At 41.0% G+C, this 17119-nt stretch overlaps 1 long non-coding RNA gene across 1 annotated transcript in view; it reads left to right on the top strand.

Annotated features, from left to right (window-relative positions):
• Positions 1–3474, top strand: part of LOC135327364 (uncharacterized) — a 119741-nt gene extending 116267 nt beyond the window's left edge. The window contains exon 5 of the long non-coding RNA XR_010387483.1: positions 3405–3474. This is a non-coding gene — a long non-coding RNA (uncharacterized LOC135327364). The remainder of the gene's footprint in view (positions 1–3404) is intronic.
• The last annotated feature ends 13645 nt before the right edge of the window (positions 3475–17119 follow it).

Here is a 17119-nt window from a genome sequence, read left to right as displayed (position 1 = left end):
CTAGCCACTAGGCTACACGTACTTCCCTCAAGAGAACCTCATTGCTTGAGCAGCAGACAATGTGCAATGTATGCATGCTCATGGTTAATGAAAGTGCATCAGACTTTGCCTGCAGCAGTTTTGCTATCTGAAGTAATTATATGTCATGATAGTGTGAGCTCTCCTTTCCCCAGCTTCCTATTTTGTTATAGCACATTTGATAGTGTCACTATGAATTATGTCATGCTATGGCATGTCAAGACCACATCCTAAAATAACAGGGTATAGAGAACCTGGCAGAATACAAAGAAGCTATGGAAAAGTAAAACAGTTTATTTTCAGTCAATTAGCAGGTTAATATATCTGCTGGAAACAGCCATTTCACCAACATCAGAACAGCAGGCAGCAGAAAGTTAACATGTATTAACTGTCATGGGATATGGTTTTGTCTTAACTGGAGTTCATTTTGAAAACTTTGTACACATTTGAACACTTAGGTATACAGTATTGCCAGGAGTCAGGACCTTTTTGGGTTCATAACTGTGGTCAAGAGCTGTTGGCCAAAAATGACTCTGACCCAAAGCCTAGAACAGAGCTCAGTGCAAGCGATAGCAGGTACAGGTGGGCAGTGGAGCCATACTGACTCCCACAGTGGAGTTTCCAGGCTCAGTGGTTTCATGTGGTTACACTCGAGGTTCATGAGAAAGTTTGTGAGTTGGCAATGTCTACTGTAACTCAAAAACTCCTAGAACCAAACTTGGCAGGTTTCATCCATTTGTTCCTTCACAGAAGTTGACATCCCAATTTACTTCAAAGTAAAAGCAGATGCTGTATCAGAATGTGAATCAATAAGACCCCTACCCCCAAATCTGCTATTCCTTAACATATGATTTCAAGACCTGGATTTCAATTTTCATCAAGGCTGACTTACTTGGTCCCAGTATTCACATTTGCTCTTCTATTATGCAGTCTGTACTGCAAGCTCAGGTCTATTTTAAATTTTAGTGCAGATCTACTGTTAGTATTATTGTGTATATTGAAATACACTGATGAACTGAGCATTAATATAGTATGAACCAGATTAATTGAGATCAATCTGAACTATGCCAATGGATCAGAATTAACAACCGATTGTTGGGGACAAAGAATTATGTAGTCAGAGGGATGCTGTATTCCAAAATAGTGCAGTTATGTGAAATCCCTGTCATTGCTGGATGTCTGAAGGGATTTAACATTCCATTTAATTTCTTCTTGGAAATACACCTGCAGTATTCATGGCTTCACACTCAGCCCATATGCCAGTGTTTACATGTGGAACAGTGGCATTTACTAAAATGAGAGATAGTCCAACTAGTCTCTTCTGTTTCAAAAGTTCAAGATGTTGCTTGTGTGACAACCTTGAGACATGACCTGTTTCAAGGACTGTGGAGAAACACAAGTGTTTCAGCCACTCACCTGTTTTCTTGATTACAGTACAGAAGGGATTATTTTTGGCACAAAACTGGCATTTTAGATTTTTAACTGTTTTCTCCACTTAGTTTATCTTCCAGGCTGGCTAAACCCTCTGTGATATCACAGCTCAGACAGTAAGTAAGATTCCTGGCAACTTGGTTATAGAAATATAAGAAAAGTGATTTCCTTAGTATTAAAAATCTGGTCTAAACTCCATGTTTTGGAAAAAAAAAAAAAGTGTGTTATAGACAGACAAAAACAAGTTCTGGCTGTGCTTCTAGCCAGCAGGTCATGAATCAGCTGTGATCCAGAAGATGCCTGACTGTGTTAGTATGGTGCCGAGTCCAAGTTTACCTTGGGCTTGGCTGGACACAACTGCAGCTACTTGGCTTCTAGCTTTATTGGAAAGGGGATATATAATTATGCTGAACTACCCTGTTGCGTCAGATTCTACCCTCATTTACACCAGTCCAGTTGGGTGGACTTCATGACAGTCAGTAGCTTTGAAGTGGTAAGAGGAGAATTTGGTTTAGTTCCACTGTTTTATGCAAATACCCTACATAACATCAAAAAGGAAGTTAAGAGAGGAGGTGGCAGAGAACATTATTTAGAAACCAAAACCAGAAAATGGCTGTTTATTGTTGAAGTGGGTAATAATGTTGAATAGCAGCTAAAGTTCAGTTGTCAAGGAAAGTTTTCCCAAAATGTAATTCAGAGTCCCACGTTCTAGGAAACCGTCCCAGCATTTATCTATTTACTTACTGGGGGCTGAGTTCAGAATTTCCAATGCTCGAACAAGCTGCTACAATTTGAACTGAGGGATAAAACCCCATGTTCAGACGGCTTTACCATAGACATCCAATTTAAGCATCACAAAGTTGAAGCAGTGTGTGCCTAACCCATTAGGGTGATTCATAGCACGCAATCTGGGCACCTGCCCTCCACAGGCAGCGGACAATTCAGGCAGCTAAATGAAGAGTATACTTCTCTTTGTTGCCAATACAGTGAGTTTACTGAACATTTACAGGTGTGATTCATTTCTGCAAAACACTGAATGGACATTTGGCTAACTTCTGGGAAACAGTAGGCATCGGGATGTGCCTGGACAGGCAGCAGAGTCTGGTCTTTAGAGTAAATGTCCTCATGTATGCAGGAGTCAGAACAGTGAGTGTTGTTTTGACGCTTTCAGTATTAGGCATAGTCAGAGCACATCTAATAAACCTGGCCTCTCTGAGCTAGCGTGTCAGAGCCTCGTTGACTGCCTTTGAATTGCAACAAAAAGTACACACCTCCTAGAGCAAACTTGGCTGCTAATGAGTGCTCATAGGAGCAGATGTTGAATAACTTCAGTAACTCAGACCACTAGATGCTGACTAGATTTTTGTACCCCCATTATCAGGCAGTCCTGAGTAACCTGTCCAGGTCATCATCTTGGACCAACAGGTTGTTTCCAGATGGCTTAAATTCTTTGTAAGTCACTGCAGCTACTCAGTCAGAAGTGAAGAGGAGTGATTCAGCAGACTTAAGTGTGGCACAGAGCAGGGAGTTGCCCAGAGACACCAACGAGAAACTGGAAGTGGAAGGACTTGGGTGCATGGAGGTGACTGAACATGGCCCTAGGCACCTAAATTCCACCAAAGAAAGACATTGCCCAAATTCTCTGGCTAGCAGTGGTGGCACCCTGTGAATTGGGCCCAGAGGCACTGCATCATGCATGTTAACGAGGGTGAGGGAACCAGTGTTGGACTCACAGCGACCCTGGCCAGAGGTTAAACACTGGGTATCTTCTCCTTTCCTGCCTACGTCCTGGATGGTTTTATTTGACACCAAACATAAGCAAAAAGCAACCAAGGTGTAAGGCAATTAGCCTGGTTGTTTCTTCTAAAATTGGATTTGATTATACAGGCCTTTTGCATTCCTTCACAGCTTATGCTTGAGAGATAATATGTTAATTATCGATCCTTTTTGTATAGAGTGAAGAAGGGTGTTCTATTCCTCAGAAGTGGATTTGCTCTGATGACACAGAAAGAAAACCCTGGAGGGAGGAAGGTAAGGCATAAAAAGGTGTTGACAAGCTGTACGCCATTTGGTTATGCAAACACAGATGTGGTAAAGGGCAAAGAGCAACAATTTTGCAAAAGTTAAAAGTGTGGGAACATTGGCGGTTGCTCTTTAATGATTATAACACAAAGGAATGCTGGCAACTTTTCTCATTGACTTTATATTATCAAGCTGAGTCAGTAGTGAGTAATAAGATGTACTATTGGAAATCTCCTTTAATGTACCAGCTTTTTATTTGACACTTAATCTCCTGACTGACACATGTAAAGCTTTCTATGAAATAGTGTGGTGGTCTTAATAACACTGGAGAACTTTTGTTTGCTTTGAAGAAAGTTTGCAAATGCAGTGCGTCATGGTTTGCAGATTGGGCTCTTCGTGTGCTGCCTTGCTTGCTTACAAGCAAGCCCCATGTGGGAAGGAAAAGTGGGAAGGTCTCTGTGTAAGCTTGTCAAAAATGTGATTTCTGTAGCTTTCCTTCTGTGGGTGCCCAACTTGAATAATCTGCCTTTCTTTTGCTTTCTAAAAATCAAGTCTTTTGAATGAGCATTTTCAAGCTGACATCCACAGTTGTGTTTGGATACCGTAGCTGCTCAGTCTCTGCATTATCACAGCTTGCCTGGCCTAGCTCTGAAGCCAGCAATCTGTGGAACTGAGCCCATAGCTCAATAGTTGTGTTTCAGGGGCATTTTTTTTGTTGTTTTTTTTTCCTAAGTTTATGTGTTGGGGAGCAGGGTCCCCGGAACTTGTGTGGTTGCTACAGTCCTTGTTCTCACAAGCCAAAGAGGTTTTTTGTCAGGCAAAAGATAAAAGATACCTGCAGTCATTCAAACATATTCCCCATCTATTGATTTCTACCTCAGTAGTCAGGTCACAGACCGGCATTTGTGGCAGACCCCATCAGATTTGCACAACCTATTCTTATGGCTCTTGACTTTATATGCCCCAAAGCATATATAGTGGACTAAATGCAATTCCTGAACACAAGAGTATTGTTAGAAAATAACAGTGCATGTGTGTATATAGGGCAGGATCAACAAGGGGGAACTCTTGCTATCCTTGTATGAGCAGTCCAATGCCAAGAGTAGATAAGAGCCTTTGTTGTAAACTTTTCTTCCTCTCTGAGATAGGCTGCTAGGATGGTGAAAGTGGTTAGTTTAGAAAAGCTTCTTCTGGAGAAACTGAATTGCACATCTTCTGCCTCTTCAGAGGTTTATGAGGAAAGGATCTTTCTTCCTTCTTTTTCTGTGCACATTCCCAACTGCCAGCTCAATAATTCAAGCTAGGACATGCAAGGAGCATTTCTTGAAGTATGCTGGCAACTACACAGTCTGTCAACAAGTGAAAATCATTCCATTGCTGCAACATCCAAGCAGAAATCTGAGATACAAACAGGGAGGCTTCCATGCTGCTTGCACACCAAATTTTTCTTTGAATTTGGCCTGCAGTTCATCTTCTTCAGTTTGCCCTGTAGTACGCAGAGACCTCTAGTGGTTGAGTAATCCTGAACACAGGAGTTCTGGAGTATGAGTTACAAAAGGAAGTCAGGATAGCTCATCTGGTGGGGAATTTAGCAGCACCCCAAAGTTGGGCTTCCCCCATCCCCTGGGATCTTCTGGGAAGCTGAGGGTCACCTCTGGGACCCAGGCCCTATGTTGCTAATGTTGAAGAAAGTGTTTGATATTATTTTCCTAAATTCAGACCCAGTAAATTCTGGTACTTCCTTATTTTTCAGTCAGGCTTTTGAGCAAGGTCCATCAAATGTATCACTTGGGGACCAAGTGCACCATTTCACAGGAGTCGAGGTAATTTTTCATAGCACATTCAGTGCCTTGGTTTTCATTCTTTCGCTTCTCACTGGCTGTGATAAGGCCTGTTAGGCAGAAGATTAACTCAAGAGTGGGCTCAAATATGTTTGACTAAATGAACTGCTCATTTACCTCCTGTGTTGCTGGATGCTAGAGCCCTGCTCAGACTCAGGCTCAGAGCCCTCACTGTGACACTTAAAGAAAACAAGGAGTAGGTGTCTCCTGGTGCACTGCTGCCTACTCTGCTCAGTCCCGCTGGGCTCTTCCTCTTGGCTTTCTCTCTAGTGCACTCTAGACCTTGGCTTAAGTCCATACCTGAGCATGTGCTAAGCAGAGGAGCCAGAATTTGAGATTAAGCTCACATCCACACCACACTACCTGTGTATGAGTATCCACAAAGGGCAAACGGAGTTGACATTTTCCACAAGTCCTTGCTCTAAATTCTCCCAGTTGGGGTAGTGCAGACGTCAGGGGACAATGGATGCTCTGAGGGCTTCAGTCTTCTGCTGGAGTGATTTCTGGAGAAGCGGTAGGGGAAAACCCAGTGTTAGTGTCCCTCCTGCTTCTTTCTTTTACACATTGCAAGAGTGATTCTCAGCCCTACATTTTCAGTTTCTAATGAAATTCCCAACACTGATCTTAAAGAGGTGTGAGTCTCTGTGACTAACCACAGGGCAGAGTTAAGCCAACCAAGGTTTAACATCAAGGCTATAAAGGCTTTTCTCATGAAGATCCAAATAAATCAGGCTACAGGCTGTATAACGCATACATCTGCAATGAAATTTCCCAGCTAAAAATAAGAACATCTGCAATTCTCAGAAAGGAAAGGGAAGGGAAGGGAAGGGAAGGGAAGGGAAGGGAAGGGAAGGGAAGGGAAGGGAAGGGAAGGGAAGGGAAGGGAAGGGAAGGGAAGGGAAGGGAAGGGAAGGGAAGGGAAGGGAAGGGAAGGGAAGGGAAGGGAAGGAAAAAGGACTTCTACCCTCTCAAAAGCTTCACCAGCTCAAATAAAGCATTTTTTTTACCCCCTTTTAGGGGTCGTTCTTCAGATTTTACCTATAACATGCTTCAGTAACAGATGCCAAGGCATCTCCTGAGACATTTTTTGAATAGGAACTTCCATCTGGCTCTGCATCCTTAGAAGCTGTGACTTGGCCTCTTTGTCTGCAGGGTGGTTAATCCTAATGAGGCAAGCACAGTAATTTGCTGAGCAGAGATATATGCTTATCAGATCCCATTAATGAGCTGATTCTCTTTTATAATTATTTATTCTGACTTCAGTGAGATGAAGCAATGTGAAAACATTTAAACCCAAAGCTTTCATCAAGAAGACACAACCTCACACTCCTGTGCACAACTGAAAGCTTGCCTATACAGAAATGGCTAACTATACCAGTACAGTTGTCCCAGTATACCCAGCCAGTTAAACTTCCCATGCCCTTCTTATCTCAAGATAAATGTCCTGATTTAACTTATTTTTACATGATCTCCATAGAAAATAAATGTTCTTATGCTAGGAGAGCAGTGTCCATAGAGGGAAAATTTTATTGGCATAGCTAAGCTGGTATAATTATACTAGCACAATTATGCTGGTAATTTTCCCTGTGTATACAAGCTGTGAGTCTCAAATTGTGCTTCACTGGCAGAAGAGTCTCCTTTTGTTGAAGAGATTCTTTAGACCTGAATCAGGTCATTAATAAGGGCTTCAGCACTCAAGTCAATGCCTCAAACTCTATACTGAATTTTACTCTTTGCTTCCCAGAGAATCGAAAACTGTTTTATGCCTGTAACAGACTGTACACGAAGACTCATCCTTTGCTGGTGTAAAGCCAGCTCAGGGGAGAAATAGCTTTTGTTTTATAGCAGCATCATCAGTGACTACATGGTCTTGTAGAGAAGGAACGCTCCACTGGGAATCAACAAACATCAGGAAATATCTGGAGACAACCATGTCAGTGTTTTTTTTCTTTTCCTGTTTCTTTTCCCATTCTACGTTTGCATAGCCTATCTTGGTCCCTGTTAATGAGGTTTCAGTTCTAATGGGGGCCACTAAGCATAACTTGTAATACATAAGAAAATAGCAGCAGTGAGTGATAGTTTATGAGAAGACATGAAGGTGCAGACTAACCACGTGAGGTGGCAGAAGTAATTTAGATAGAAATATCTTTAATGGCGAGGAGTCATCAGGACCATGATATGCTGTCTCATGTGAAAGATCACAGTATCAAGTGAATGAGGCTGTTAATACAGTCACAGCCTTTGCTAAATAGGAAATCATACACATAGTATCAATTGAACTGAAAGTATGAAGAACAGCAAAATAACTGGTTTAAATGATCATTGGACAAAGAAAGCTAAACAAATCAGACAATTACATTTTCTATAAATAGGAATGTAAAGACAGCAATCAGTGTGTTTTCTTTGTTAGTGATTAAAGCAGAATGGAATGAATTAAAATTTACCATAAGGTTCCACAGAATCATACAGATGTTGATTGGGGTTAATTTGGCCAGCCTCCCACTCAAAGCAGGACTATTGCCAACACTAGTGGTCAGCTATGGCTTTAGCTAGCCACGTCATGAAAAGGTCCAAGGACGATGATTCTACAGCCTGTCTGGGTACCTGTTCCAGTGTTGCATTACCTTCCCAGTAAAGAAATTATTCCTCATATACAATGTGAACATCCCAAGCCACAGCTTGTGGCCATTGCCCATCTTTATATCACCTGCCACTACTGAGAAGAGTTTGGCTACATCATCCTTGTTGCCACTGATCAAATTATTGTATGGTATGGCTGATCACCCCTTGGCTTCCTCTTCACCTGACTAAACCAGCCCACTTCTCTCAATTTCTCCTTGTGTCTTCAAGACCCTGGACCATCTTGGTAGCTCTCTGCTCTACCATTTCCAGTTTTTATGCACATCCCTCTTGAACCTGGGGTGCCTAAACTGGGACACAGCATTCCAGGTGTGGCCTCATCAGTGCTGGGCAAAAGAGGTTTGTAACTTGATCTGCTGGACACATGCTTCCTAGTGTTGCCCAGTACATCATTTGTCTCATTTACAAATAATCAGATTTGCAAAAAACCAAGACCATTCTTGGCTCACATTCAGCCTGGTGTCTCCTTGTCCTTTTCATCACCAGGCAGTCAGCTGTCTTAATGCTTGGGGTTATCCCAGGCAAGTGCAGAATACTGGACTTATCTTTGTTGATATTTCTAATATTTTTGTCAGCCCAATCCTCAAGTTTACCAAGGTCCATCTAGGCTGAGGCTCTGCCTTTTACTGGGTCAACCACTACTGATTTCCTAGCATCTTTTCTGAGGGTACATTCCTAAATGTGCTGAGGGTACATTCTGTCTCATTATCCGGATCACTCATACTGTTGGTTACTGGCCAACAGCTGGATGTCAAGCCCTTGATTAGTACTCTTAGAGACCAGCAGTCCAGGTAGTTTTCAAGACATCTAGCAGTCAACTTCTAGATAAGAGATTATAGGAGTTGGGTCAGAAGCCTTGCTGAAATCAAATATGCCTCATCCACTGTTCCTCATCCACATAGGCAGTCATTTCACCACTAGAGGCAATCAGGTTGGTCAAGCATGATCTACCCTTGCTAAATCCACACTGACTGTTTGTGATTACCTTCTTGTCCTTGCACCTGTTGCTTGTACCAACAAGATTATATTTATTTTTTTAGTGTATGAAAGATATCAATGCATCCACTACCAGGTGAAATACACTCTGGCCATCTTACCAGCCACTGTTACTGACCCTCCAACTCAGGCTCCAGTGCCTTCACTCTGGCATCTAAGAAGAATGGAGGAGAAGGTATCTGCTGGTGTGCTGCTGCCCATTCTGCTCAGTCCCTCTGGGCTCCCTGTCTAGTGAGCTCTAGACTTTGGCGTGAATCCACATTGAGCATGTGCCCAGATGTAAACAGAGTGGGAGAAGAGTCAGAACTGGAGAATGGGCTCAAATCCACACTACGCTGCCTTGTGTAGGAGTACCCACAGAGGGCAAATGCAGCTGACATTTCTCAAAAGTCCTTACCAGATACTCTCCCAGCTGGGACAGTGCGTTCTAAATACACCGAGCAAGCAACTGTGGAGTTTGTTTCATCTGCAGCTATCCTGGGTCCAAGATGCATGGTTAGAGGTTTAGCACTGCTCAAGGCTAGATCCCTACATGGGCAGGCAGCATGCACAGGCAGGGTCTCTATCTTCCTCTTTTATTAGGATCTTCCAGACACTAATTTAACATTGTATGAACTGTACATTTCTTTCAGACTCAACAAACCCAAAGCACTTGTACGCAGAGCCTAGAATTTCCATTTTATATTTAGTGCTGCTATTTCATTTCTCTTGCTATTCCTATTCATTTATTTTGTTTGGAAAACTTTAAGAAAAATGTATAACACAAAGTAAAAATTATTTGGGGTTCAAATATTTCATTTGAAATTCCACTTTTAACATTTCATTTTATTAAATCATTATCATTAAACTCTAAAAAAATCTATTTTGAGAAATAAAATCACAGTATTCCATTCCTTTTCCATTCTAAATAGAATTTAGTCAAAATGGTATGTTTTTGCAAACTTTTTTACTTTCCAGGGTAAAAAGGAGCACTAAAGATTTTCTGAAACCTCTAACTGTATTGTCCAATTGATATTTTAGGAATATTGTGAATAACCACTGAATGTTCCTTCCTTTCTGCTCTATATGAGTTGCCTTATTAGAAAGAACTTCAGTTTATAGAAACCAAAACATTATGTCCATTTTCTAGCTTATTCTGCCAATTCCTATCAATTTAATTTGAGTTCAGGGCTTCACTTCCATTTCTGTCAGACCTTTGTGTAGAAGTATTTACTTTTGAAAGTTTAAACTGTGTTTTACAGGTCATCAAAATGAACCCTTTGTGGGTTACTAGCCTCAAGAGCTTTCATTTTCAGAAGTATTTCCCATAAACCTGGATTAATGAATAATATAGCTATTGTTATCACAGACACCTTATTGTCTCAGATAAATAATATTTATAATTAGTGAATTCTTCTTTGTGAAAATTTCTCTTGAACTGATTTCCCTCTGGACTAGATGGGATAATCTTTATGGCGACTGAGGAGACTGTAGAAGCGTGAAAGACAGGATATATAATCCTGGATTTTATGCCTGTTTTTTCCATGCCCTGTTTAAACAATTTGCCCTTGTGTGGACCAAATAGTCAATGTCTGTGAATGTTTGCTGCATAGTGGGCTGCCTCCCCTACAGGAGTTCGTTCTTCTCTTCTAAGACTTGTTGAACCCCCTCAGCTGCTATTCATTTTAGTGGGATTAGGTATATTGAGTACCTGGCTGCATTGCTCAACAGCTTGCAGGACTGTGCCTAGTTGTGGATTGTGTCTTGGGGTGGCAAACCTGTGTAGAAAGAGGCTGTTCTCCTCTGCTCTGGCCAGTAGAGTGCCTGGCTTGTTCAGGACAGTGGTATCATCTGCTTTGAGGAGCTATAGCATTAGGCTTGCTGCTTTCACATGTCAGGAGGTTTGAAGGGACACTCTGGGGACTACATGACTGATGGTGTCATGCTGTGTCAGATCTACCTAGTTTGTGCCTCAGGGTATAGTCCTTGCTCTAGCGTGAGGCCTCACAGTCCTTTGATAGAGAGAGGATGGTTTAGGTGTTCAGCTAGTGGAGCCAAGCTTCTTTCATTTTCCTAGGGCTACATCAACTCACATCTCCTGAGTGTGAGGTCTTTTAATTGCCGTGGGCTGATTCAGGAGTGCAACATGCCCTGCTTACTGCATACTCAATGAGATGCTGGAGTAATTCAAATGTTACCTGTTACCTTACCTATTACCACTATCTTTTGCACCCACAGTTAATTTTATTCAGATCCAACCTGTATTTCTTGCTCTTCCACTAAAATCAAGTGATTGCTTCATGCAATTTAGCAAAAATTTGATCTGACAAATTGTCAGGAAGTGTGGGATTAAAGGCTAGGTCATAGGTTCTTTTTAATTACTATATTTCTTCTGGGTGGTTTTGTCATTAAATCCATATTGAGAGAAGAGGTGTTGCATGCACACACAAAATGCATTGGGAACCAATGGCTCAGAGAACAGATTAAATAGCACCACCCACTTTCTGGGCAGTAGAAAGCGAAGGAAGTGTGCAGAAAGGCTGGAAACCAGAGAACTGTAGGATTGTTGCTGGGTAATCCCCCTGCTTGTGACTTGCACTTGTGGGTACTCTGCAGGGGCTGTACATAGCTCTAAATAGTGGTAGTGACATATTTGCATATTTGGAAGAAAAACAGAGGATGGTGCAGTGATGTCCCAGCAATTTTCAGAACATGGGCATGTACCTGTGTATTATTGCAGACTTATCTTGGGAGTTATGACTCGAATTTAAATTTCAGCTTTGATGCTGGTAGGCTAAGGGTCCAGGGTAACTAACTCTTTCCATCGTCTGGTCCCTTTCTAACAACTTGCCTTGTGTAGTTAGGAAGTGAAGTCATTGGAGCAGAGACCATCTCTCACTGTGTGTCACAGAGGATGATTAGACCCAATGAGACTTTGATCTTGATTGCATAGGTACTCCCAGGATACCCATAATAATACATCTCTCTGTCTCCTGAATTTTTCCTTTTGCTTTTTGCAGAAGCTCTTAAGGAGCACAGAAAGATATTAACATGCGTCGCTAAATAGACTCATTTGAGATTTTAAGTCTTACAGCCAGACGGCCTCATCATCCATAAATTATGGAATCATTTTCTCAGGAAATACAAACCCAAAGGGCATCAAACCCTTTGCAGCTCTTCATTCCACTGATTTTCCATTGATGCCGAACTGCATTCATAGAGTTGTTCCAAAAATGTTTATCCAGTCAAACTGTACCGGGGCAAGGAACAACTTTGCCTCATTTTCCCAAGCTGCATCGAATGAGGAGAATGAATTATGTCCTTTAAACATTACTGAGCAGGGAGGCATAAAAAGCTTTAATTTAGGCAATAAATTGTCTTCCAAAGTTTATTTTTTTAATGTTGTAAAGAGCAAGGCCATTCCACGTGACTAAATGCCCTTTTTTGCTCTCCATTTGCTGTGTTAAATCTGGCTTTCTTTAATGCTTCACGTAATACAGAAGGCTAAATAGTCTCCTCAGCTTGACTCCCACATACAAATCCCACTTGGCCTAAAAGCTGCTAGGCGTGGGAGTAATTTAGTTAATCTATCTGCCATTATCTTGGCCAAGATTTTAGCATCTGTGCTTATTAATGAAATAAAACTATGTGAAGGGCATAACAATTGATCTTTTCCAGGTTTAGGAACAGCGTTAGAACATTATGAGCCTCCATAATGATGAGAGCAGAGTTCCATTATCAAACCTGACTCTAAACCTTTCTAATAAAGGAGCTGCCAGTTCTTCCATAATATTTAACACTAGTTTATAGTTCATGAGTTGGATCTCCTTTAAGGCTATTTGGGACTCGATCATGTTCTCATAAAAGCCATTGTTGTGCCTTTCTTCCCTCATAAGCGCTTTTCATGTCATTTTACGTGACTTGCAAAATTGTATGTGTTCATTTCAGGGCTGTTCAGCTTTCGCACTCCTGCAGATTTATTGCACTGGTTTTGGAAGCAGTCAGCAGCAATGGACTGAGCTAGTCTCTGGGCTAGCACCGAGTGGCACTAAAATGCTGCCCCAGTCCTGGGCTTGAGAGAAGTATCCCACAGGCCATCACTTGGATCCGCTCAACCTTATTTTAAAACCATCTCACCTATTTTTCTGGGGAAAACGTTTTAAGGGAAGCAATTTTAATTCAAAATAAATTAGTTGGGGCTAAAAAGAAAGCAAACTTGTGCTGGTCACTAAGCAAAAATCCTCCCACTTTGTCCTTTATTAATAATTTCTCTCCACTCTCCCTTACATAAACACCACCAAAAAGGGAGGAGGAAAAAAAGGAAAAAAAAGAGGACAAGAAAGTTAGGAAGAAGCAAAATGCGAGTAGCCTCAGTGTGGTCTGGTAGCCACACCCCTGCTCACTTTCAATATGCACTAGATACAGCATACACATGTGCGTGTGTGTTTAACATTTATGTTGAGCAAGTATTAAATTAGGGGAAAGAAAAGCATGGCTTTGTTGAAGCTGCTGCATGTGTTTATCAAGAAGTGTAAATCTTGTAAGTCCAGATGTCTAAATGTTTGCTTTAAGTAACCAAAGGACAGTCTCTTTCAACAGCCACAGATTGCATTTGAGCTCTTTCTCTCTCTACATCTGAACTGACCTCTCTGCTTTTCTGTCAGTGTTTGTAGGCAGCTATCTGAAAATGTTAAAAGGGCTAATATCGTCAGATCAGCATAGCTGCACAGAATTTCTCTAGCCAGCTTAGCAGAACACGCTGACTGTGAATTTGCTTTGGGGTGGTACACATTGGTTTGATGCTCCTGTCCGGGTTAACGATGTCCCGCCAGACTCATTACATTGCAAGAAAAATGGTCCTTTGCCTTTCCAGCGCTTGTGATGTAAAAAGAATTAGGCCAACAAGGATTAGTTAATGTTTGTCCAGTGGCTTATCTGCACAGAGAAGCGAGGCAAGAAGGACTCAGTGCTTCTAGGAAAAAATTGCTTGCCAAAGGAAGAAAGTTTCAAGCCCATAGCTGAACAAAATGCTCTCAATGTAACAGTTGTTTCTTGTAAAAAAAGAGTCATGGGAGCCTGTTGATTTTGATAAAAATAAATTCAGAAACAAGCAAAAAAAGTAACTTCTGCTTTTTAATTTTACTTGAGTAAATCCAAAAGTTTGTTACAATGTGACTATGTTAAACTTAGAGCTTATAACAATTATTTAATTATATTTATGTTTCTCTTACATGAAGCATGTAATTGTATAGTACAATATATTACATTTAATATATATGTTAATATTACAGGTGAAGAGTTTTTATTTCATCTATGTGTTTTGATGGTATATTTAAGAAATTATTCAAGACTAAAAAAGAAGAGAATTTGAATAAAATTTGTTATTTCACAGGGCTTGAAACTGTGGCTTCTCTTCTGATTATAAGCACAGCATTATTTTGATATGCTGGGATTTCCTGTGAATGGAAATTCCATTTTCCTTATCAGCTCTACTGAAGATATGTTGGATGACTGGCTTTTTGGAGCTAAACTGGCCCATTGTGCTGAGCCTAAACAGTCTATTCTTTGTCTTAGCTTTACTTTCAGAGAGGCAAATTCTGAACTGTTGAGTTTCTCTTTAAGGATATCCTTTTTTTCTGATATCCTCCTACATTACATATGCAGATTTGTTCTTGTGTAACTATTGATTCTTCAAAAGCAGTGGTATGATTTACACCACTAATTGAGTACAGAAATTGGCTCAGGCACTACACACACACGTATAGGTGGAGGTACCTTGGGTCATGCATATCACAGGAATGGTTTTATATTTGCTAAGGTTGGAGTAAAACATTTCCTATAGGGAATGTTCAGCCCTCATCAGAACTTTTGTTAATAAACTATCACCAATTTGTACCACAGTGGCCCAGACAAGAAGCATGGAATAAAAGAGATCTCTGCCTAGCAGAGCACCAGACAGGTGGGCCACCTACCTTCTAGTGGCCTTCATGGCAATACTCAGGACCCATACCTCTTGCGTGTCTGGAAGTCACCTGGCAGGTAGGGACTGCAGCATCACAGAATGGTCAGAGAGGAGATTGCTGCTGACAGAAAAATGTGTTTAGCTTATAGCCTGCTCTTTGCCTATTCCTGAGGAAAGTAAATAGCCATCAACAAACCACACGCTGGGTGAAACAGCTTGGCAGGTTCCTCAGCCCTCTCCTGCCATAGCATTCACAGCCTAAAGAAACAAAAAGCAGGAAGATGAAGAGACAAGTGACTCTAGAAGGCAGATCAGCAAGAGAGCTTACACTGAAACTTGGGTATCTGAACTTTGTCGGATGGCCGGCCTAGTAGAGTGTGCTGCCCTTAAAGATGCAGTGCTAGCCTTAATTGTACCTGCTAACTGCAGTGCCTGGAGCCTGCCATACAGGTGTGCTACAGGTAAGGAACTGAAAAGTGTGTGCATCATTATGTGCTTTGGAAAGGGTGGTAACAGCCACTGCTCTGGGTTCTAAATGCTCACTGATTTTGGAGGGGAAGTTTTGCAGCATCAAACCCAAAGCTTCCTAACTGAACAGCATTCTCATTTGATTTGTTCTTCAGGAGATACTTGCATGCCTCATCCTAAAAAAAGTGGGAATTCAGGATGATTTTAAGATGAAAAGTACTCTCACTGACTGCACAATCCTAACTCTGGAAGCAACTGATTGAACAATGACTGTCTTCTCTGTGAGAGTGACCAGGTATTAGTCATGCCTTGCAGTTTGCTACTCTTTTGAGGTAAGGAGAAAGGTCTTCAACAGGAGATTTTTCATGAAGATTTTGACATTAATCACTCTCACAGTATTGAGAAGAAACTACTTAGCATTTTTCTTCAAGTGTCTTGATTTAGATTTTAAACAGTATTTTCCTAGATAAAAACACATCATTAATCCTTTAGACCATGCCATCCAACCTTACGGCCCCTAACTTTTAACTCACGTACCTTAGACAATGTTTGAAAGCAATGAAAATTTTTATTTACAGAATTTAAATAAGGCAACTTTCAAAGTGTAAACTTCAGGCTTGACATATTTCTGGAGCCATAAATTATAGCAGTTTCATTCACAAATCATTAGGGAGACTGAATGCTCAAAGAATTTAATTTATCCGAATCACCCTGGGTAGTTTATCATCACCTGTGATGTACTCTCTATTTTATTCTATTAGAAAAATCTCATGATCTCTGCTGAGCTTTGGCTTCTGCAGTCAACTTTAATCTCTTTGTAGTGGGCAACCTAATGAAACCGGTCAATAGCTATGGCATAGATTAGGGAAGATAAGACTTGGCTCTGCCTTTTTTGGCGTTGCTGTAATGCAGAAATAACATAACTGAAATCCACTATCACAGCAGTAAAGAGCAAGTCCAGAATGGGTTCAGATTCTCATTTTTATTATAAACAACTTTAATATTTTTGTTATTAAAGTAGGGAAACCTTGATAGACTGAGTAGATCCATGTTGCCACGCTGTAGATGCTGGCAATGCAGAAGTGTGTCCGAGCTAGCCATGTCAATTTCCTTCACAATCAGCGAGGAAAAAAAAGGCATTATTAGATGATTCAGATGAATATCTAAAAAGGATGAGCTGCATGCTCTGTAGCTGCTAGTTTCTTTTCACTGTCTATAAAAGGGGCTTAGGTAACTCATTCAGATGCAGGCATCCACATTACAGATAGGTAACGTTGCATGAGAAAAGTTACACTTCTTTAATCATATCTGAGTTGATTCTTTCTATACCTACTGGGATTAAGATGGATATTAATTTTGTAAATGATGACTCTAGGAGGTGACGGAGAGGAGAAAGGGACTCCTGAGGGTAGAGATCTTCTATTGTCCTCTAAGGAGATGGGATGCATCTGCAGAGATCCCAAGGCATCTGCAAATTGTAAGTTGAGGCCCACTTCCGGGAAGCGTCATGTTACAATGAACTCCAGGGCTCTTGCTACCTTGGGAGTTTTGAAACATTTAAATGGAATTAATGTAAATGTTAAATAAAGCTTTCTGTTCCTTAAAAAGCAATACCATGGTAGGGGAAGCTGGCAGAGCAGAAAAACTATGTAACATTGATATACTCTTTTGGCATTTGGAGAGAATAAATTGCCTTAGAGCCTTCGTTATCCTGCTCCCAAGGCTGTGGCAAATGAGGGGAAATGAAATCTGGCCAGACCAC

The sequence above is a fragment of the Dromaius novaehollandiae genome, chromosome 2 (assembly GCF_036370855.1).
Source record: "Dromaius novaehollandiae isolate bDroNov1 chromosome 2, bDroNov1.hap1, whole genome shotgun sequence".
Taxonomy (NCBI): domain Eukaryota; kingdom Metazoa; phylum Chordata; class Aves; order Casuariiformes; family Dromaiidae; genus Dromaius; species Dromaius novaehollandiae.
This window is presented reverse-complemented; position numbering and strand designations above follow the sequence as displayed.